Genomic DNA, 22,532 nt, shown 5'->3' with positions numbered 1-22,532 from the left:
CTAGTTTAAAAAATAGTGACGCCTGACACCAACACAATTTGTCAATAAAAGTGAACCAATCAAACGTGCAACCCATTATAGATATTTTGGAACAAGGTTTAATGAGAATTGGGACTAGTCACGGAAAATAAAAACTAGAATTGTGATCGCAAGCAGTGCCTTTCTCAAAATGATTCGCCTTATTAGCAATCGGACTAGGTCTGACACTGCGTATGGTGCGTTGTTATGTTCTCTCAATTATTTTCTATGGTACGGAGTATGGTCGCAAAACCAAGAGATGTCACGGAGACTTGAAGTATTCCAGATGTGGCTGTATAGACGCATCCTCAAAATGTCATGGACTGACCGGGTGACAAATGTTGAAGTTCACAATCGAATGACCGAGAAGTTCTGCGTAGTATCAAAAACAGGAAACTCCTGTACCTCGGCCTCATTATGAGAGGACAAAAGTATAGCATTCACTACTTGTCATTCAAGGAAAGGTCAATGGTTAGCGTAGCAGAGGACGGCGCCGCATTTCGTGGCCTAAGAACCTCCGTGATTGGTACGAGTGCAGCTCCACAAGGTAGCAGACAACAAATCTAAGATCGCCTTGATGGTGTCCAACCTCCGCTAGGGGATAGCATGATAAGAAGATTAATCGTTTCATGTGTGTATCCATTCACATTTGTAATGTTATTTCTGTAATAAAAATCGCGCCCTAATTATTTGTTTTTTTTTTTAATTTTAATAAACTGATTGACATATCCTCAGAGTCTTTATGGCATAGCTCAGTCGTGCCGACCCGAGGTATCAATAATTTTATTTGTAGTTTAAATTTTATTTTTTTTAAGTTCAAATGCTCTGTAAAGGAGCACGGATCATATCGATAATAAAATGCACTATTTAACAATTATTGTATTTATATTTTCTTTACAGTTGTTGTTTATACAAGGTTTAAATTCATTCAAGGTTAAAAATTCATACAAGGTTAAAAAGTTCGTACAATTATTTACAAAATATCTTGTAACGCGCGAGAGTTTATTTTTAACTTCCCAACAGTAAGTGCTTATCGGTTGAGCGAAAGATGCTAATTGAACCGCCAAGGGGTCCACAGGCCAGTACTCAGCGAGGAATGCTAATGGAACAGCTATGGGGTTCGCCGAGCCAATACTGAGCACTTCCTGTCACTGGGCCGCAGCGAAGGACTTATTTAAAACGCGGCAGAGTTCAAATTGCTTTCTCTCAAATTGATCATTTTTCTATACATTTTATACAATGGAATAATCTTAATATTAATTATACTATTATTTAACATCTCATTCGTCCGGTACAACTCACACATTGCATTTTTTTTTAATATTTTTTACATATTATTGTTTATACAATTTAATTTGCATCTTAAGACATTTAATACAACAATTAGGGTAATACACCATTAAAATCTTATCTACTAAACAATTACTTGTTAAGCCTAAGTTAAGTCTTTTTATTTGAAGTTACGGTGTAGGCACTAGCAAAAGGCTAATGTGGAAGTATGTCAAAACGTCCCCCCCTTTCTTAAGGTTGAAACGTATACTCTGACCTCACAGCCATACGCCTTTTTCTCGTCGAGTACATGTTATTACAGCATCGGAAGTTGTCATATCTTAATTAACAATTATATAAACAGTATTTCCAGAGACGGAGGCTTGGTTGCATCAAGAGTTTGTAGAGCGACGGCATGGTCTTAACTACTGAGTTATTACCCTTAGGTTGAGGAGAGATTAGCAGGTGGTCATGCGTGATAAACCCTACCTGTCCATGAAACTAAGGTGAGATAACCTTTTCATCCTGATCAGGCTGCGCTACGCTATCTACTCGAGACGGCGTCAACAGGAAAGAATTATGATGCTTGCCCAGTCGAAGAGTTTTACCGGTTTTTGTGTATAAGGCTAGTCTGATATTGACAGCTGATGAATAACAGGAATGTTATTTTATTTATAAATAACACTGATACCCAGTTAATATATTTGATTCGAGATTATTTATAATTCAATTTGAAACGAGAAATGGCGAATTATAATGTCAAGCAATCTCTGATTTCATTTTGACATCTCAACAATGGATAACTCGTTGCCTGTACAAAAAGATATGATCAGGCATTATAAAACTAAAGATGGCGCTGACTTGTCATTTTACAGAAATGTGTGAAAATTCATATTTTGCCCATGTACCCCTTAATCAAACCCTTTTGTCAAAATGAGTCATTCTGTGTCTATTCATACTACTAGATGTGATAGAAGAGTAATTACATTGGTCACATTTAAATGGCTTTTCACCAGAATGAGTCATTTTGTGTATTTTCATATTACGAGATGTTATACAAGAGTAAATACATTGGTCACATTTAAATGGCTTTTCACCAGAATGATTCATTTTATGGTTTTTCAATGAACTAGATGTTATACAAGAATAATTACATTGTTCACATTTGAATGGTTTTTCACCAGAATGAGTCATTTTGTGTATTTTCATCGTATGAGATGTAAAAGACGAGTAATTACAATGGTCACATTTAAATGGTTTTTCACCAGAATGGGTCATTCTGTGTATTTTCATATTACTAGATCTTATACATGAGTAATGACATTGGTCACATTTAAATGGCTTTTCTCCAGAATGAGTCATTTTGTGTATTTTCATATCACCAGATCTTATACATGAGTAATGACATTGGTCACATTTTAATGGCTTTTCTCCAGAATGAGTCATTTTGTGTATTTTCATATCACCAGATCTTATACATGAGTAATTACATTGGTCACATTTCAATGGCTTTTCATTAGCATGGATCATTTTGTGTATTTTCAGTACTCCGGATTGTATACAAGAGTAATCACAGTGTTTACATTTAAATGGCTTTTCACCGGAATGGGTCATTTTGTGTGTTTTCATTTCACTAGATGTTTTAGATGAGTAGTCACATTGGTCACACTTAAATGGCCTTACACGCGAGGGTCTCATTTTGTGTAGTTTTAATTTTTTAGAATGAATACTGTAGTAGTCACATTGATTACATTTAAATGGTTTTTCACCAGATTGAGTCATTTTGTGTAATTTCAAAGAACTAGATTGTATAAACGAGTAATTACAATGGTCACATTTCAATGGATTTCCACCAGAATGGGTCATTCCGTGCCTTTTCATATCACAAGACCTTATACACGAGTAATCACAGTGGTCACATTTAAATGGTTTTTCACCAGAATGAGTCATTTTGTGATTTTTCAACACACCAGATGTGATACAGGAATAATTGCATTGGCCACATTGAAATGGCTTTTCACCAGAATGAGTCATTTTGTGTGTTTTCATTGCACCAGATTGTATACAAGAGTAATCACAATGGTCACATTTAAATGGCTTTTCACCAGAATGAGTCATTTTGTGTATTTTCATTTCACCAGATGTTTTAGATGAGTAGTCACATTGGTCACACTTAAATGGCCTTACACGAGAGTGATTCATTTTGTGTAGATTCAAAGATCTTGAATAAATGCTGTAGTAGTCACATTGATTACACTTAAATACTTTTTCACCAGAATGAGAAATTTTGTGTAATTTCATATTACTAGATTGTATACAAGAGTAGTTACATTGGTCACATTTAAATGGCTTTTCACCAGAATGAGTCATCTTGTGTCTTTTCATGGTGCCAGATGCTAAACACGAATAATTACATTGGTCACATTTGAACGGCTTTTTACCAGATTGAGTCATTTTGTCTTGATTCTTGAATTCGGATCGCATGCTTACATAATTAACGGTTTCCGCTACTGATTTTTTATGACACGTTTTGTGAAGCTTCAATTGAGATAGCGAGGCAAAAAAATCAAAACAAAAACTGCACACAAAATTTTCCTTATTAAATGATTTTTTCTCCAACTTTATAACAGCTACTAATAATTCTGGATCTGTGAGGGTAGATTGTATTTGCTTACGTTTAGCAGTATGACCGATTATATTAGTTGTCGTTTCATATACGCCCAATTCTTTTTTAATGTCTTGATAGTCAATCTGTATTTCCTCAAATGGCTCTTGTACTTCTCTCTCTGACAATCCGAGACTACTGGCATAGGTCACAGCAGTGGTTGCAGAAATCAACTAAAAGAAGGTGAAATATTTAATTAAAATCTTAATAATAAACATAGGAATCTTGACAACCATGGTAGATAAAATTTAGGGGAAATGGATACTAATGTTGATGAGTATTTCGCATGAGATTTAAATATATTATTAAGACTTAAAATATAACTCTAATAATATGGAATCTGACTAGATATTATATTCATTTGACCTTGTGAGGAATTATAATAAAACATTAGTCGTCCATATATGTTTACCAGAGCATCCTATTCCTAGCTTCGCTGTCGACCTATATATATTATTTAAGCAGCAGACTAGTATTTATAGAATATTTTGTAAGAAATCGAATTACAGGACATCATAAAAAAGAGAAACCGGGATTAGAATTCTTATGTTTGCTTAGAGGTTTTGTATCAGCTACATACTTTTCTTAGTTAAAATCAACTTCCTATAATTTAGTATACGATTTAGTTTGCATTCCTATACCCGTACCTTTTCAACCTGTTACTTGACTTCGTAATGATGAGTTGTTTGAAGTGTGTAATAATTCCACTTTCAGTTAAAAGCATCTTATATACCTCGATAGATATACACAGCATCTTATATTATTATCTATATATTATATCACTAAAGCCAAGCCATTGACAAATTTTTGCATTCCTATTTGGAAACTGACCTTTATGGTTTAGGTTGAAGGGAGCTGAGAAAGTTTATATAATGACTTCATGTTTGGAGCATCAGAGAAATGGGAAACTATTAAATTGGCAGTCACAGTGTGTTGAATAAGGTAAGTGAGTTCTACTAAGTTGTTTATAGTTAAAATCGATTGAAATCGTCAGTTTTTTTCGCCCAGCTAAATTGAATTCGGTTGCTTATTCTTCTTCTTCTGTCGCAAACATCTGTTTTCGAATCTCAGTATACGGTTGCTCTGAGCCTTCCTATGGTGCTATTATTCACTACCATAAAGCAGCACCGTCAGAATGCAAGAGTTGAATAGGCGGCATTTGATTTTGACTGAGTACCATGGTCAGTCCCAGACATTGCGCATCGAGTTGAATGCTTCTTTAGCCATTCCTATTCGGATATCGAGCTTTTTTTTCAGAGTTAACATCTTTCAAATCGTATGTGGATTATTTTAGATGAATAGATTGTTATATTTTATTTATTTAATATTTATTCCGGATGCCGTCAAAGAGTGCGACACTTCGTACCCTTGTGGCACAGACTTAAGGGTTCCGTCACCATGGCCGGCCATCCCTCACTCTGCAGCGGTGCTACAAGAACGACCTACGTGCTACAGGTCTGGTATGGCGGGAGGAGCGAAAATTGGCGATTGACCGAAGAAAGTGGCGCCCCAATACTGGGTCGTGACAAAGTGAAAGAAAAAGAAGAATTAAATTTGCCTACCTTTGCAAAATTCAATGCAATATTACTTTCATCAACTCGACAATGATGTATTCCGGCAATTTCTGAAAAAAAGATATTGTAACAACCAAATATTCGCTGATGTATTAAGGCCATGCATTAGTTGAGGCACGGTCTAAAAAGATCGTTGCTAGGCGATGTGCGGATTGCGGGTCGCGGGTGAAAATGACGCCTGTCAAACGAAATATTATTTCTCATATAAATCCAACATACGTCCATTTTATGTTCTGTTTATTATTCTATTAGTATCAATAATAATATATCCATTGACATGTTTGCTTTTTAAAGTAAATGGGTAAAGTTTTTAGTCATCTTTACACGATTTTAGAATTAATTGGCCCGTCGCCATCACGCAGCAAAGTGACGTGCGTCCGACTCCACGTTCTCTCAGTGAATGCGAAGCAAGTACAAATTTTCGTCGCGCGTACAGTTGAACATTATTTGGCGTTTCACTGATGCGTCACCTTAACGATTCGTAAATGAAAGATGCTTCAGCAGAAATACGGAATTACTATATAAGTAAATCGGTATGTATGATGAAACTACTGATATATGTGGGTGATAAATAGCCAATTTAAAGATTAAATTGAAAGGTAACAACTGCACCCTCTACTCCACGTTTGGTTATCTGTGAGGGGCGAGAAAAAACAAATCATTGAACTATTTCACGATTCAAAATGAGTCCATAAAATCTTTGTTTTTTCGAATCTAGTACGGATGAAAAAAGATGTGTTTTTGTTTCTGATGCTAAAACTGGTCAAGTGATTCAAGTGTTTACTCGAAATTACTGCACATAACTCTTTTGGCTGGTGGACTGGAACGATTTGTTGAGAAAATTTCGAGTCACGTTCCAGAACCTAACTACCTTTCGCGCCTAAGTGCGCGTACCTATCAGCCAAGTATTAATAATATTTTTAATAAACTAGGAAGTCTAGATATAAACAAATAAAACAAAGTTTAATTCCTAATAATGTCAAATAAATACCTATGAAAATTGTTTTATTGTTTCTGTGGTAATGGTGACAGCTAAAAATATCAAAATATTCCAATGTTTTACAGTTCATTCCGTCACTATAATCATTCCCCCCATCACACGATCAATATTTATTAAAATAAAAGTAGGAACTTACCCGATTCACTTGTTCCGAATAAGAACAACCCTGATGCGGATCTTCATAAATGTCTTCAATAAGGTCAGACTTGATGTCAATTAACTGAGTATCTGTCTTCAATGTTATTATCGTCGGGTCTGAAACAATATTCTGAAAAACAAAACATTATGTAATAAAATCAAGAATATTTTTAAGAAGACCTATAATACGTGTGAAGCTCGACCACACACTTGAATGGTCTCAGCTCCTACACTCCGCAATGTGGACATGGTATGTCTGTCGTTATCTAATGCCAAACTTCAATAAGAAGGAGTATTTTAAAATATAATGACAACCAGCATATTGCAAACAATAGTTATCTGCAATAATGTAATACTGTCATAACATTAACTGTCATTACATAATACGGTCTTAATAATATTTCTTTCTTTCTAAATGTCACGTTGTGAACGTCTTAAACTTATAATTTGTAATGTCCACAATATGTAAAATAAATTGAAATTGATCTAAATCTATGTTCATCAAAGAATCCTAATCCTATGTACAGTGGCGCACCCAGGATTTAATATTGGGGGGGCCCAAGGAGGAGAATGTAAATTAGTCCGATAGGCTCTTTTTCTTCTTCACAGCCTAATTTCTCATTTGTCGGTCTTTTGTCTATTGCACTCGGTGTACCTACACCCTGGTCCCCACATCCTGAAACGGGCCCTCAGGCTAGGATATTTGGTGGCCCCCCTACCTACTGCTAAGGTTAAAGGCAGTATGAAACACTAAATTAACGTTTTCCAAATTGTGTATTAGTACAAATTAAGGGTACTTATAGAGTGAATTATTGGCGATTTTTAATACATCTACTTTAATAATGGAGCTGTCGAGTATTGACACATAATAATCAAAACATATATTGCACAATTATATAAGTAATTGAAAATGTTCATGGCCATGAAGTATAATAGCTTACTTTAATATACTACTACTTTTTTACTATTAAAGCTAATTTATGATTTGTGTTTATCTCACTTATCTGGTCAACCCGACACGCCGCCCCCCCCATAACCGGGCCCACCAGCTAGAGCTCTGTCAGCGCTCCCAAGCTATGACCTATACCACTCCGGAATTCTGGTGGACACAGAGAATTTTTTGACAGTTCTATTAGGGATTGGATTTCTAAAAAAACCTGACATTTTCGAAATTTTTGTGTTAGAAATATTCTATAAAGGTGCTGGTGAATTACATTCTGATAATTTTTATTTTGGGGGGTGCCAGGGCCCCCTGCCCCCCCCCCCCTGGGTGCGCCACTGCCTATGTACCTATATAAGTAACGACTTACATATTTTTAGCAGCAGACTAGTACTTCTTCCTGAGTGCAAGTCACATAACAATTTTGTTTACAGTTTATTGGAATATTGTGTAATTAATTGCTTTACTGGTAGGCATCGATTGTATAAATAAAAAAAAATATATAAGTTTGATCTTATGACGATAACATAATATTATAAAGTGTTTATATTTTTATGCATTGAAGGTTTCAATGTAACTTTTTATGTAACATAGTGAACAAATTGAAAATGAATATGTGCAGGTGCAATTATACCCGCGCACATCTGCGTTTTCTCAGCCAAAAAAAAACAGTATATCATTCCTAATATCAAAGCACTCGTGACATATTGACGATTGTTACATAATTTGTAACAATTGTGGTAGAAAGCATATTATCATCTACATATCTCGTAATAATATCTCTTATGAAAAGAAAACTATAACTTATATTCACTTGCCCCGATGTGCGATTTCAAAGTGGAAACAAACCCTCTGACATAAACTTCTTCGTATCAGAACGTAACGCATGTTCAACTTTCTTAGAATATTGTGTACCTACCTGATTTACTGGTGTGCATTCCGAATAAGAGCATCCGGGTTCTGGAACCTCGTGAATGCTTTGGCTTATTGTGTCTTCAACATACTCTTCTTTAAAATCAACTCCCTGAAAATTAATATCAGATTGTTTAGTGGCCTTCTGAAACTACAATAATTTATTTATAACTACATTTTAAAATTTAAAAAATCGGTTATTTGATAAGGGTGCACCCTACAAACGGTATTGGCAAATCTAATAGCAGATTGTTCTAGAAAGGACATGTGCGGGCCTTTATTTCGCTTGCACCCACCGCATGAAGAAACATACGTTAAGTGAAAGTATGTACTGAATGTTAACTGAATGAAATACCAACTGAGGGTGGGTACGTCCATTGTACACGGGATTCAGTATGGCCAGAACCATGGCAGTTAAAAACCATAGCAAACAAAATATTTACGTATTGAGACATTCAACGTTGGTCAAGATGTTCGTTTTGTTTTTATTAATAAAACATCGGCTTTCATTTATTCGCGTTGTGGAATCAAGACAGTTTAAATCAATGGGATATACAACGGTTGGACTAGAGCGGTTAAACTATTTATACTGAGGCTCATTATGATCCTATTAGGATCAGACAAGGACGAAAGAAAGATATTAGAATTCGAAGATTTTGTCTTCATTGGTATTACTGATTATTTACATATTCGAGTGTTGTCAGTTTATTCCATCTCTTACAGTATTCACAGGATCAGTATTTCTGTCAGTATTTAAAATAAAAGTACCTACCCGATGATTTCGCTCTGAATAAGAACAACCCTGTTGCTGATCTTCATAATTGAATGGGGATTTGACGTCTTCAATAGACTCACTCTTGATGTCAAGTAGCTCAGTATCTCTTTTCAATGTTATTGATGTCGGGTCTGATACAATATTCTAAAAAACAAAATATTACAGCAAATATTTATACAGTACATTATAATAGTATAGTAAATACAAAAATATTATGAGTGTTTGCAGCAAAACTAAGTGGGATATATACGGGTGACGTAGCCGCTCGGAACTGTGTCGCAATTTGCACGCGGTTTTTATTACACAAAATACACACACTGTTAATAACGTCTGACGACACACATCTTAAAACAAACAATACTATGACGTACAACAATCCGTTATGAAAAACTAACCTCAAAAGAGCATCCGGCCTCGTCGGTGTCCTCTTGCTTTATGTAGGTAAACAGCTGGCTGTTTGGACCATGATTCACAGGTACCTCAAACCATTGCTTCTCTTCTACAACAGGTTCGGAGACTTCTTGTTCGCGTTTAATATCCATTTTATGCATACAATTAATTGGTCTTCAAGTTGATCGTGGCACACAGAACGCAGTAGGCGTGAAGTGACGTAAGTATTTCGCCATAGACAAAAATAGTTAACCGTGTTGCCACTTTCGCAATATAATAAAAATTAAATACAAAACTAAACTTCCTTTGGTACATCTCCACGTGAGGTCAATTTACCTGGATCACCCAATGTTAAATCTCCAACTTTTTTTGGGTGCATTTGTTTGTGCATCGTTAGTGCACGTTTGTGCACGATTTTTTTTCGTTTGTGCACATATAATAACAGAAAAATTCCAATTTCAAATTGGGTGTTCCAGCTAAACGTTTGGTCTCTAATGACATGATACTTGAATCAATAAATTAGCCTTAAATTTTTTTTGTTAAATGCATCTGATTAGGTATATTTATGTCAACTTTAAAAACGATTTTTTTAATTTTTATCTCTTATATTAAGCTAGTAATTTAATTTTGAGCGGCCGTCAAGTTTTAAAACCAAACATTTTTTTTCCACATTTTTTAATTACACACCTTTGAGTAATTTAATAACATGATTTTTCATGAAGTTTTTATTGTTTTTTCATTTAAATTACGCGAAAAATTCGCATTTTTCCATTTTCACTAAGTACCCCGTGAAAATATCCCGAACAAAAAAGACCGCATCCGTTTGGAAAATCCAGTCAAAAGAGTCTATACAATATAGTCAAAACGGTGTAATGCTCACTAAATATGTCCGTTTATACTACCTAAAACTTAAAATTACTACCTTTAAAATGATATTTTGATTACACAAAAGTGTCAAAATTACAAAAACATTCAACATTCTTAACATTTATCTTTTTATTTATGGTTTGGAATGTATCAATGTCAGTTTCATAAGGAAAAAAAATAATTATACTTAGGTACCTACTGTTTTTTAAAATGATCCGTAATAAAAATAAATAAGTTATTAGAATACAATTAAGTATGCATACTTTTAGAAAATGCAACATGTTTTTATGCAACGATATTTCCTTCAAGAGATAATTTTGGAATGACATTTATATTTTTTTTATATACTTAAAGGGGTTAACTTGCAAGCACTTAACTCTTCTTAATAATATTTGCATATTATGAATTTCTTCTTTTTCTGTTTCTCCAGATGGTGCAACGTAAGCTTGTACTTCTTGTAGGTATTATGTAAGGAGAGAAGTGTTGGTAAAAAACTTCATGTCATGCTCTTCAGAATCGATATCAAATGAAGTTTTGTAGGTACTTCAAACAGTTATTGCCTCTGACGGCTTCGACAATTGTTTCACGCAAATGGTTTTCTTCTGAATGTGTGTTTATGAGTTCTTAAACAACGTACCTACCTACATACATAACCGTTTACATTTATATTTAAATTCATCACAAGTATGAGTTTTTATGACATGATATTTTTTTATATATTATGAAATGAAATTCATCACACGCATAGGGTTTTTCTCCTGTTTCGTTTTATGAGCTTAAAGATAATGTTGTGCCGAGCCTCCGTATAAGTAGTCAATTTATTTAAAAGGTTATTCACCATTTTGTATCTTTACATGTGTTTGAAGATTACTCCTTCGCGAGCATCCAAATGAGCATACATCGCATTTATAAGATTTTTGACGAGTATGTTCTATATATGTATATATTCATTTATTCTCTTTTAAGACAACTAAGTCACACGCATTTATGTAAATATATTTTTTATTTATAAGGATTTTCTCCAGAATTTGTCATTTTATGGCTTTTAAGATGACCAAGTTGCGAGCATCTATATAAGCATATATTGCATCTATAAGGTTTTTCACCAGTCACCAAAAATGCCAGCGCGGCTTAAGCGTTGGTCTATTGCGTCGAGGATCCCAGGTTCGAATCCTGGGTCTGGCAAGTACGCATATTATTCACGAGAATCTGTATGAACATACATTGCATTTATCAGATTTTTCATCGGAATGTGTCATTGTTTGTCTTTTAAAACTTTAATTTGCGAGCATCTATATGAACACAAATCGCATGTGTGAGGGTGTGCACCAGTATTACCATTCCACATGTTTTAAGACTACAAGGTATTTTTAAATGACTTATTTGATTACATTTCGAATCACACGCAACTGGTTTTTTTCCTGAATGTGTAAGGTTATGAGTTTTTATACAACGTTTTCAATACGCTGCTGCCAAAAGTTAGTACGTCGATAGTTTAGGTATTTTGAGTTTACAACGGATAAAATGTCTAAACTTATATATGTTTGCTTGAAAAAAAATCCAGATGATACGATTTTTAGAACATAGTTTTTTAGCTAGGTATTCATTATGTTAAAAATACGTAACTCTTGATCATTCAATTTCCCAACGTCAAAAGACTGTAAAGATGTTTACAGTATTAATCTAGATAAAAATCTAACCAAATGTCAATAAAACTTGGAAGTCAAATCTTTGTAATAATATTAACAATTTTATTATTTTTAATAGTTGAACTAAAAGTTAGGCCTTCTTCCGAAATAGGTTTGTAAATATTATGTTAAAAAGGCTTAGAAATTACGTTATTTTCAACAGAAGGAATATGGAGGAAATTTTGGAAATATAATATTAAAATTACATTAACTTATTCAATGAAAGAACTTATAAACTTACACATTCAGAAAAACCATTTGCGTGTGATGAAATGTGATTTCCAGTTTAATCAAATATGTCATTTAAAAATACCTAGTAAGCTTAAAACGTATGGAATGGCAATACTGGTGAAAAAACTTATAAATGCGATGAATGTTCATATAGATGCGCGCAAATTAGTTGTCTTCTCTTCTTGTTTGTATACTCATGGCTGAGGATCCTGGCCACTGTTAAATGTTGTTATCCTTTGAGCGACTAAGACTTTTAAGCCTTCTTGATCTTCAATTTCTCGCAAAGCAGAATAAATGGTGGTCGCAGTAATCGTAAAAGACATGATATGACAAATTGTTTCGAAGAACCTAAATTTAATCAGTGCACATATAGCTGCTCGCAGCATAGTAGTTTAAAAAAACAAAAATGATGATAAATAGTGTTGTAAAACCTTGTAAATGCAATTGTTGTTTATAAAGATGCTCGCAACCTGGAACCCTTAAAATCTATAAAATGAAACATAACGGGGGACACCCTCAATAATTCGATTTGTGTTTGTCTTTTGATGTTGGGAAATTGAAAAATCAAGAGTTACGTATTTTTATCAACATAATGAATAGCTAAAAATACAATGTTCTAAAAATCGGATGATCTTGATTTTTTTTTCTAGCAAACGTATATGAGTATAAACATCTTATCCGTGGTAAGCTCAAAATACCTTACCTCTCGACTTACCAACTGTTGGCAGCAACGTATTGAATACGTTGTTTAACAACTCATAAACTTACACATTCAGGAGAAAGACCAGTTGCGTGTGATGATTGTGATTTGAAATGTAATCAAAAATGTCATTTAAAAACACCTTGTAGTCTTAAAATATGTTGAATGACAATTAATACTGGTGCACACCCTCACAAATGCGATTTGTGTTCATATAGATGCTCGCGAATTAAATTTAAAAAAGACACAATGATGCATTCTGAAGAAAATCTAATAAATGCAATGTATGTTCATATAGATTCTCGCGAATAATATGCGTACTTGCCAGACCAAGGATTAGAACCTGAGACCCTCGACGCAATAGGCCAACTCTTAAGTTGCGCCAGCATTTTTGGTGACTCGTGAAAAACCTTATTAATGCAATGTATGCTCATATAGATGCTCGCAACTAAGTCATCTTAAGAACAAACAAATGACCAATTCTGGTAAAAATCTTTTTAAATGCGATGTATATTCATATAAATGCGTGCGACATAGTTGTCTTAAAACACATGAAATGAATATATACATATATAGAACATACTCGTGAAAAATCTTATAAATGCAATGTATGTTCATTTGGATGCTCGCGACGGAGTAATCTTCAAACACATGTAAAGATACTTTATGGTGAATAACCTTTTAAATAAATTGACTACCTATACGGAGCTTCGGCACAACATTATCTTAAAGTTCATAAAACGAAACAGGAGAAAAACCATTTGCGTGTGATCTATTTCATTTTAAATGTAAACAAATAGGTTTGTCATTTAAAAACTCATAAACGTGATTAATGTAAATATAAATGTAAACAGATATGTAGGTCGGTACGTTGTTTAAGAACTCATAAAATCACACATTCAGAAGAAAAGCATTTGCGTGAAACAATTGTAGAAGCAGTCAGAGGCAATAACTTTTTAAATTACCTACAAAACTTCATTTGATATCGATTCTGAAGAGCATAATATTAAGTTTTTGTCTAACACTTCTCTCCTAACATAATACCTACCAGAACTACATGCATACGTTGCACCATCTGGAGAAACAGAGAAAAAGAAAAAAATCATAATACCTATGCAAATATTATTAGGAAGAGTTAAGTGCCTGCAAGGTACCTCCTATATACAAAATAAATATAAATGTCATTCCAATATTATCTTTTGAAGAAAATATCGTTGCATAAAAACATACCTATTGCATTTTTCAAAAGTATGCATACCTAATTGTATTCTAATAACTTAACGGTATTTATTTTTATTACAGATCATTTTAAAAAACAGTAGGTAAGTATAATTATATAATTTACTGCATTTTTCCCGTATGCAACTGACATTGATCTATTCAAAATCATAAATAAAAAGATAAATGTTAAGAATGTTGAATGTTTTTTGTAATTTTGACACTTTTGTGTAATCAGAATATCAATTTTAAGGTAGTCTATTATAAACCGACATATTATTTAGTGAGCATTACACCGTTTTGGCTATTTTGTGTAGACTCTTTTGACTGGATGTTCCAAACGAATGCGGTCGTTTTTGTTTGGGATATTTTTACGGGGTACTTAGTGAAAATGGAAAAATGCGAATTTTTCGCGTAATTTAAATGGAAAAACAATAAAAACTTCATGAAAAATCATGTAATTTAATTACTCAAAGGTGTGCATTTAAAAAATGTGGAAAAAAAATGTTTGGTGTTAAAACTTGACGGCCACTCAAAATCTAATTACTAGCCTAATATAAGAGATAAAAATTTGAAAAATCGTGTTAAAAGTGTATATAAATATACTTAATTGGATGCATTTAACAAAAAAAATTAAGGCAAATTTAATGGTTAAGTATCAAGTCATTAGAGACCAAACGTTTAGCTGGAACACCCAATTTGAAATTTGAATTTTTCGGTTATTATAGGTGCACAAACGAAAAAAAATCGTGCACAAACGTGCACTAACGATGCACAAACAAATGCACCCAAAAAAAGTTGGAGTTTTAACATTGGGTGATCCAGGTAAATGGACCTTGGTTTAGTTTGATTTGTTTCGTTCAGGTTGAAAGATACGAACCTAAATTAATTAACATTTTAATTCAATTATTGTCAATTAATTATTGGTAGGTTATCATTGTAATTACTGCTTAAAAGATTGTGCATAACTATTTTGTAAAAAGTTGAAATCGCTTAAATTTATTAATTATTATTTTTGGATAATTTTCTTTATTGTAGGTATAGACAAGAAGATCTTTGCTTCAATTCACTATGATAGTGCAATTGAAAAGTATCGATACTATGCAGTGTTGCCAACCGTACTATAATTATAGTATTTGTACTATAATTTTGGTCCGCGTACTATGTACGACTTAAAATAGGTATAGTACGGCCAAAATACTATAATTTTGAAAATCGTACTATAATTTTATATAAAAGTACTATAATTCTGCATTTGCCATTTCGCAATCCTAAAAAAATTCCTAAAAAAAACAAGCCGACCATGAAAATTTGGGAACGTGCGGCCCGCGGCGAAATATTTTTCCTAAAAAAAACAAGCCGACCATGAAAATTTGGGAACCTGCGGCATTTTCAAGAGATGACAACGCGTACTATATTTTATCCCCAAATACTATAATTTTGGAGGCTCTGTACTATAATTCCACTTTCAAAATATGGCAACACTGATACTATGTAACGAAATGAAGCATCGATAATTTGCGAGCAACCCTAGCTGTCAAACTATATTATTATCAGGACACGTTCCTCGTAAGTGTCTCGTTTATTTGATATCCCATGTAAAAATGAACGTAAAACAGGAGCCAGGCGTATTCGAATCCGATGAGGAAGGACATCATTGGTTTGATGTGCCAATATTGCCACCAAACATTCCGGAATCCAGCACTCATGTCAAAGAAGAGTCTGCCGATGTGTCCATTTGCGATTTTGAGGTTAGTTTGTTAAACTAGGTACTTACTGTCATTTTAACCGATGTATTTGCTTTGTGTTATAATAATTAGCTATGAAAATATACGACGATCCCAGGTCAAATTAACCCTTTTTCTTTTGACAATATCCGATCCCAATAGGGTCATATTATTATTGGGGTCTACACAGAGCGGAGGTTTCTATTAACAGATTTTCATTTGTAAGCGAAATCCATGTTAGCCACTTGGTCAATCAATTATGTCCATGCGCTGGTTTGGAGGTAAAACTCATTATGTGCATTTTTGGCCAAAATGAGTTTTTTCGTTATATCCACTATTTTTTACGATATCAATTGCTGGAAAAGGTCACTGTGACGATAGCTATCTTATTAACGGAAAAAAAACTGGGTAAGAAATCATTATCAGTACCTATATCAGATTTATGTTCAGGAAAAAGTCATTCCCGCACATAATGATTTTTTCCTGAACTGTAAACATGTATATAAGTAAGTTAGTGCGTGTATTATCTGTGGTTTGCATTGTTTATAACTATCATATTGTGCCAACTGTATATTACTGGATGATTTTTTGTATAAGATGAGAATAAATGATACTTATACTAAATAATCAGAATGACGGTGTTAATAAGTTTAATGTAAAATACTGCCTGAACGTTAAAAATGTGATGCATTTCAAATGGACCAATTAATACAGCTTTAGCTGGATTAAGCCAAAACTGGATCATTCAGAAACAATGACCGAAGAGGGGAAAAAAGTCCAGCCAATAAAGCTAGTGAGGCAAACATGAAACTGGTTATCGATCACATTAAGAGTTTCCCTTCGTAGACTTAACAGCCGCGTACGATACAGTTAACCATAGAATTCTGCTGAGTAAACTTTACATTTACAACCTCCTAAATGATTTCAAAATAACAGGAGTGATTGAAAAGCTCCTGGCCAACCGAAGATTCTTTGTAACACTGCACGGAAAACGCAGCCGTTGGAGACAACAACGGAACGGCCTTTCACAAGGTACCGTCTTCGCACCCATACTGTTCAACGTTTATACTAATGATCAGCCAATCGGAGTAAACACAAAACATTTCCTCTATGCAGATGATCTAGCCGTGTTATATCAAAGCATTAGCTTCGAAGTGATTGAGAAACAGCTTAAAGATACATTAAGCGAGTTAAAGACATACTACGACCTCAATCAACTTAAGCCAAATCTAGGTAAATCACGGGTAGGAGCGTTCCATCTCCAAAACATGGACGCAGGGAAATTGCTTGATGTTGTTTGGGATGGGGTGCATTTAGAACCCACAAACAGCCAACAAATACCTGGGAATCACCTTAGATCGGACGCTGTCCTATAAGCAACACTGCATTAATACTAAAATGAAGACACCAGCAAAGAACAGTATCTTGAGAAAGTTAAGCAGTAATACGTAGGGAGCTCAACTACATACACTCAGCCCTTGCACTATGCACCTCGGTGGCCGAATATGCCTGTCCGGTGTGGCACATGTCTGCGCACACGAGACATGTGGACTGCGTTCAACGAAACCTGCCGGATCGTGACAGGGTGCTTGAAATCCACGCCTGTCATTAAAGTTCACGTGCTTTCAGGAATAGCCTCCCTCTAATCCGACTCCAAACTGCAGCCCTAGTTGAAAAGGCAGCCCAAGAGAGAGTCCGCGACAAGTCATGCATGGGTATCAAATGTGCAAAACAAGGCTAAAATACAGAAAAGGCTTTATGGCGACAACTATAATACGTCTGACCCGAATAAGATAGACTATCCGCATGGGCGGCCAACCTAGCCTCTGAGGGTTTCAAAGATTGGGTAAAGCCAGCAGAGCACCTCCCGCATGGAGCCAGTCTTGGGTACTGAACATGGAAAGCTCTAAACAGACTGAAAACCATGGCAGGGCGCACCCGAGATAACATGGTGAAGTGGGGGTTCTCTGAGGACCAAACCTGCGAGTGTGGTGAAATGCAAAGCATGGAGCACCTATTTTCATGCAAGGCTGGTCTAGTAAGCTTCAACTTCGACTTGATCTTACAATCCGAGGAAAATGGTATTACCTTCGCTAACTTCTGGAGTTGTAGCACATTGTAGGTATTGAAGACCCAATATGACAAAGAAATTTAAAATTAATAAGCAATAGGAACATAGATGAAAATGTAGAGCTGGTAATGTGGCTCCAAATTAAATGTCTACGTTATGAGAAAAAATTACCTGGAATTATCCAATATCGGTATAACCATACAGGACCTTACAGAAAAATTTATGCAGCGGGAAAAGGGAGACGGAGTAATGTTATTCCACAATTAGTAGGTGCATATCAATCCATATTACCAATATCCAATTTGAAAAAAAAGATCTTATGAAGATTTGTAAAAACGGTGACATTCCGGAAGTGCTAAGATATTGGTATGAAAATTTACCATCTATATAGATCGCAACACATTAGACACATTACCAGAGCCAGACGTTTTGGAAGACATTGTTGAGGAATAAAGAATATTTTTTATTGCTGTTTATCATACCTAAATTTATTATAATTATTGGTTTATCCTTATTACCATCACCAGTGTATTATTATTGTGAAATAATTATTATTAATCTCAGTGTATATTTAATTGTTTTCAATTTGAATTGTTACTAATTCCTATTTTGGTTAAAATAAATATTTTTTATTCTTTAGTACTTAGTAGTAGTCTTAAGTACCTACTAAAAAAGAATCCAAAACCATAAAAAACATTGCGAAACCCTTGCCAAAGTATTGACATACTATCACTTTACTAACAAACATGTGTGTGGAAAAACTCATTATGTACAAAAACTCATTTTTTTAAATGTTCCTAATTTTTTTATAGAATCTGATTACCTTCAATGTATTCTCTGATTTTTTATACATTTTATACAAAAAGAAGAAAAAATGTTAATTTGAAATTGGATTATTAATTGCAAAAAATATGTTCTAACCTCATTATCTCAGAACATCAAAATGTAACATAATGAGTTTTACCTTTAAACCAGCGCATGGTACTCTGATCAAGTTCAAATTGAAAACAATAGTATTGTGTGTTTTGCATACTAAGATTTCGAACCTGGGACTCACGGCATTATAAACCGAAGCGTACGCACATAGTTACCTGCTTGAAATAACTAGTCGTGTATTTCTCCGTAATTCATTATGAGGTAAGTACTAATATTCTAGCATTTTCATATTTAATCGCGTCAATTGTTATTGTCGGGTTTCTATGGATTGGTTGTGTTATTTATTATGTATCTTAAATCTTCATTATTGTATTAGAGTTATTTTCTAATAGTAGATAATATATTATCAAATCCTATGACATAATACTGTTATGGTTTTGGGTAGGTACCTGCCTAACAGTGGCGAAGGCTGAATGTAGGCTGTTAAGATTCCACATAAATAGTTCACACTTAACATTGTCACTAAGGCGTATTAGTGTTCATTGAACGGAGACTACAATGTGCAGGTAGTGTTTGTTAGTTTTAAAAAATAATTTCAAAAATATTCGTTTATCTCTAACATATCTAAAACTATACCATCAAACCATATTTAATTTTAGATATTTTATAGATGGAAAAATATTTTTATCGATTATGGTTTTGTTAAGCAGCAGTGACGTCCCTAAATAGAATGCCGCCCCTGGGCGGTGCCATAATGCCGCGGCATTTTTTATACAATATTTTTTCCGTGCTCGTGTCGTTTCTGGTCACCAATGACTTCGAAGGGCAACGGAAGTAAACTAAACATCGCGAACCCAACAACAATTAAAAGTATTGTTAAACCTTTTATGCTAATTAATACATTTTGTTTCCAACGAAAGTAGGTAGTTATTTCTATATACACCAGATGATTCTACTTGATTTGCCGCCCTTCGAGTAATTGCTGCCCCTAAACAACGCGCAATCTGCATACTCCCACAGGACGTCACTGTTAAGCAGGGCCCAATTGAATTAAAAAAAAAAACTAACTTATATACTACTATTCTTAATTAAACGAAAACAAATAAGTATGTCTGAAAAAGTGTGCATCCATACTATACCTGAACTATTATGGCTTAGTTAGGCAGGGTTCGGTGGAACTTTAAAAACTAACCAACACCGTTTGCAAATTGTATTCTTAGTTCAATAGCGTGTAAGAATATTTGTCTCATATAACATTTTAAAGACATAATAGGTATTTTTGATATATATCATTAGTCAACTTCCTTAAATTCCTATAATAGACGATGTTAGACCTTTTAGATGTAGTATTATATTAATTATTATTAATTAATGATATACTATTCGGGTTTGACAATGTATACGCCTATTGATTGTATTACTTATTAGTGATAGGGGTTTTTTACAAACACTTCAACTATTCATAATTTGTTGAATTAACACATTGACTGCTGAGTAAATAATTACTTTTTAATTATCACATTTAAATAGCATGCTAATTACATCGATTGGCCGTCTGATCGTTACGCGCTAGTTTAGGTGGCTGATAAAGTTTTTACCTACTTTATTGTATTTATTTATTAGAATCAATTGTATCCGTTGTCAGTGTGTATTAACCTTTTGGTGAGTGCACATAGTGCCTGAAGATGCCGAAAGGCGAAACCCGGAATAGTACAAAACTCAAATCCATTAGAAACCAAATAAGTATGACTGACAAAGTTAAGTGTGCACTATTTATGTCGAATATAACAGCCTAACTCCACCCCTTACCATTGCTACCTATAATATACTATAGGTAGATATACATTCATAAATCTTCAGGTGTTCGAATATAGAACTAAGCTCATCTCGGTATAAAAAATGTGATATATCAAATGAGTCAGTATTAAAAGCTATTGGTCTTAATTTTTCGTAATTAAGTATGACTCCTTTAGCATTGTGGTCGATGTGCGTGGACGCGATACCCGAGAGATGCAGGTTTGATTCCTGCGGGGTATCTTACTTCTTTCAAAAAAGATTTTTCTGTTAGTTATACAATATTTTCTCAGTGTGTTTTCAAAATTATATATGTTCAATTTTGGTATTGTTTTTTTTTCAGGACGGCCAGTTAAATGTAAAATCGGAAACTGATTTTCAACAGGACGGCTTCAAAGGCGAGTTTGTTGAAGGCACAATTTCTTCATTAGAAGATTCACTACCCGGATGTTCATATCAAGTTGGTACATTGACAATTTGTTGAACGTGTAGCTTATAGGTGTCATTAATAATTGAGAGACGTGGTTTACAATATTCCCTACATAAAAATAAACCGAGGTATATTCAAAGACCCTCTTTTGCGCTTGAAGAAAGAACCATGTTACTGAAATCAGACCAGCTTTGTAGATTTGCAGATTTGTAGATACGGCAGGCAAAAATTCATCTGAGGTTCTTCCCTCTATCACGTTACGTGCTGTCACAATAAACTCGAGCTACGGGAAAAAGTTAGCTATGTAATTTTTCTTGGTACCTATTTGAACCAAAAACAAACACAGTCAGTTAACAAAATTTGACGAAATGGCCAGAACAACAATGAGGTGACCTCACTTGTAGTACGCTACTTCATCAATCGCATGAGTCAGTGATTGTCTTTTTTTATCTATAGGGTACACATTTTCGACTTATGTCAAAACTTCATGCCCTATGTTTTCATTGGTTTGGTATATAGATTGTCTGATAGAATATTTATTATCTATGACTTGTGTGTACATAAATATTATATAATAGTCTGCTGGTTGTGTTCTGTATATCTATGCATACATTATCGCAAGCAATTTTGACGAACGCTTATAAATTAATTAAAAATGTAGGTACTAACCATACTTGGATTTATTGAGATAATGATCATTCATACATTCAACCATGCACTAAATTTTATCAGCATGACATCGCGTGAAAGCAAGTAACGTGGTGGTAATGTGTTCGCTTCATAAGGCCATCAATTATGGAATTCTGTATCATTTTATTGTGTAAACACCCTTCATCGGATTCTCTTCATAGGATTCTCAGAGATTTCTGGGATTCATAGGATTCTCTTCATTGTAAGACGTTTCAACATAATATCAATATAAATATGTACATTTTTCCACAGATGCCACTTGTTTTGGAACAAGAGAAAGCAGCTGATTCAATTAATGATCGATACTCTTGCAATGAGTGCAATTATAAAACAAAAAATGTGTCTCATTTGAACAGACATAGACTGATTCATACTCGAGAGAAACGGTTGATATGCACTTTTTGTGATTACAAATGTATAGATTTAAGTCATTTAAAGCAGCATAAAATGGTTCACAGTACAGAAAAACCTTTCAAATGCGGAACATGTGTATATAAAACAAAATACCTCGCCGACTTAAAAAGACATATCGCGATTCATAGTGGTGGAAAACCTTTTG

At 34.1% G+C, this 22,532-nt stretch overlaps 1 protein-coding gene and 1 long non-coding RNA gene across 2 annotated transcripts in view; one reads left to right on the top strand and one right to left on the bottom strand.

Moving 5' to 3' along the window:
* The window catches only part of LOC147076245 (RNA polymerase-associated protein CTR9 homolog), a 578,712-nt gene that overhangs the window by 473,331 nt on the left and 82,849 nt on the right, over positions 1 to 22,532 (bottom strand). The gene's annotated exons all lie outside the window — the stretch shown is intronic.
* LOC147076248 (uncharacterized) lies at positions 15,922 to 21,437 on the top strand. Its single transcript, XR_015069426.1, has 2 exons — positions 15,922 to 16,136; positions 21,197 to 21,437. It is a non-coding gene; the product is annotated as an uncharacterized LOC147076248 (long non-coding RNA).

Source organism: Rhyacophila brunnea, unplaced genomic scaffold (assembly GCF_057557595.1).
Source record: "Rhyacophila brunnea isolate RB1 unplaced genomic scaffold, BYU_Rbru_1.0 scaffold_13, whole genome shotgun sequence".
NCBI classification, from domain to species: domain Eukaryota; kingdom Metazoa; phylum Arthropoda; class Insecta; order Trichoptera; family Rhyacophilidae; genus Rhyacophila; species Rhyacophila brunnea.
The sequence above is the reverse complement of the archived record's forward strand: the minus strand, read 5'-3'. Positions and strand labels throughout refer to the sequence as shown.